This window comes from Nicotiana tabacum, chromosome 6 (assembly GCF_000715075.1).
Source record: "Nicotiana tabacum cultivar K326 chromosome 6, ASM71507v2, whole genome shotgun sequence".
Lineage (NCBI taxonomy): Eukaryota > Viridiplantae > Streptophyta > Magnoliopsida > Solanales > Solanaceae > Nicotiana > Nicotiana tabacum.
Genome location: NC_134085.1, coordinates 176,933,837 through 176,936,348, shown reverse-complemented (window position 1 = coordinate 176,936,348; position 2,512 = coordinate 176,933,837). Strand labels below are relative to the sequence as shown.

The window sequence follows — 2,512 nt, the reverse complement described above, 5'->3', positions numbered from 1 at the left end:
TCTCCCCAACGAGTGTCTAATAGAAATACTTTATTATGTGTTCAGGTGCTCATCTTGAACATCCTTAGTCCGAGTATATAAATGGAAATAGTATACCGCCAATTGCCATGATTGAAAGAACGCGCGCCAAATCTTTTGTTAACAGATATTATTTATATGGAAATATTCAAAATCAAATCATGGTTAAGACGTGGTTAATTAATTAAGCATACGCCATTGATATTAGTATGGGACATCATCATCCATCCAAGTTATAAGAACTTGGGGGAATATTAATGGAGACAGGAAATGAAGATAATCGGATTATACAAATTACACTATATTCTGAATCTACCGAGAAAAAATTTAAAATTAACTGCTTTTACTTGTAAACAATTCGCGATTGTGGTTCAAACTGGTTTACTTTAGCAGTGTTTAACAACAAGCTTAATACAGTTAAGTTGACAAGAAAGACATCTGTTGCAATCAAAACAACAAAAAATAATTTTGTTTAGTGAAACAAATAAGATACACTACAAGAATAATATGGGCAGTAATTTGTTCTTTAGCTAGCCACCAGAGGATGGATTTGATCGAAACAAAAATTGTGAAAGATGAAGTAGTTAAAAAAATTTATAAGCATAAATGATGATAAAGAATTACTGTCAGGGAACAGATAGTAAGCACTATACCTACAACAATATATAGCAGGAAATCATGTCAAAGTTATATTAAGTGATACTCCACATATATATATATATATATATATATATATATATATATATATATATATATATATATATATTTATATATAGAATACAAGGAAAGATCTGGCAATAGCAAATTTCTCTTTCGAAGTTTATTCCAATGAGAAATTGTTACCTAGTAGTACTAAGAAATAGTAGTAAGTTTCTTTTGCTTTCCTCAAAGTTAAAATTAGAAACTAAGCTAGCGTTTGGACATAGATTTAGTTAAAACTTGAAAAAATAATTTTTGAAGTAGTTTTGAAAAATAATTTTTGGAAGTTGAAATTATGTTTGGACATGCATTTTATTTGAAAATAATTTAAAGTTTTGTGAGCGGGAGAACAAGTTTCACCCAAAATCCACCCTAAACAAGATTTTGGGAAATTGAAAAATAATTTCAAAAATTTTTCAAAAATTTTTCATTAATCTATGAACAAACAATGTTTTCAAAAAAGATTTGAAAAAAACGTTGCCAAAATGTATGGCCAAACGAGGCCAAAATATGTCAAAGCTTCTCTATTTTCTGTAAACTCCATCTAGTACTTCATCCAATTATATAAATTGATTGCTGCGTCTCTCCTCCCTCGTTCTACTTCCCCTTCTTTACTCATGCTCACCAGATTATATCTCCAAAGTCGTCAATACCTATGAGCAGATCATCAGCCCAATTAATCTCCTGTTGGTAGTAGGAGCAGTCATTATTATTATTATTCTGTTCGTTCATATTCTGAGTCTCGTCCATAACTTGATGTTCAGCTGCTTGACAAATTGTTGCTGGTTATAGTATTGTTGTGCCGTAAACTTCATCAGGTCCATGCAACATAGCTTCGATTACTTTTGGAACATCTTGCTCCTCCATAGTTACCCCATGATTTTTCTTAGCTCTTATATTCTTCTTGATTCGACACACTACGATATCCTCTTTAGGAATATTGTTTTCTTTGAAGAAATCATCCCCGACTGAATATTCTTTCATCAGCCAAATTTTATTATGCTCTCTTTCTTTACTACTAGTTTGAAACTTGAAACATCTTCTAAACCCAACCACAGTTCCCTTACCATTCTTGATAGGAAAAATACCGGTTTGGCCTTTCCATGTTCCGTTGGCGCAAGTTCGACGAACCCTTGTATGTTCGCTCTTCTGCTTCTTCAACCGAGTAAAAATATAGCGAACCTTCTCTTCTTCGGGATGATCAGAAGCTCCAAATATCTCCCATGGTGGTTGGTCTCCATAGATATCGGCAAGTTGGAAATTAGGGCATTCACTCGGCAAAAGCTCGCCCTTTAGGAACCTTTTCAGAAAGTTGATCAACTCTGCTTCGGTAGGGTGAAACCGAACACCCATGATACACCCACGGCGTGCAGCTGGCACCGTCGACATGGTATATATGGCCGTCTCTTTTTCTTGCTTATAGAGAAACACAAGACTGAGACAATAGTAATTTCCGCAATTCGCAAAGACAAGAACTTCTGTTCTCTCAAGTAAGAAGACAAGAACTATGGAAGAAAACCCTAAACGAATGGCGGAAGCTTATTGACGTGAATGCTATAATATAATGGACTATTTATAGATATTTGATAAGGTTATTTCCAACAGAGAAAATTTAGGAGCAAACAAATTTTTAGGAGAGGTAAAGGTGTTGATTTCTGCGGAAGGTTAAGCTTGGGACTCAAGTTAGTTTTTTCCTAATCTTTATAAACAATGCGTAAGTTTTTTACAATTGAACTAATTAACAGTTGTGAATAGGTGAAATTAACTGAAAATATAGTTTCCTGTGTAGTCTAGA

General features: G+C 33.6%; 1 pseudogene; it reads right to left on the bottom strand.

Annotated features, from left to right (window-relative positions):
* Positions 1-1,338: 1,338 nt before the first annotated feature.
* Positions 1,339-2,106, bottom strand: LOC107809926 (NAC domain-containing protein 2-like; annotated as a pseudogene).
* Positions 2,107-2,512: the final 406 nt, after the last annotated feature.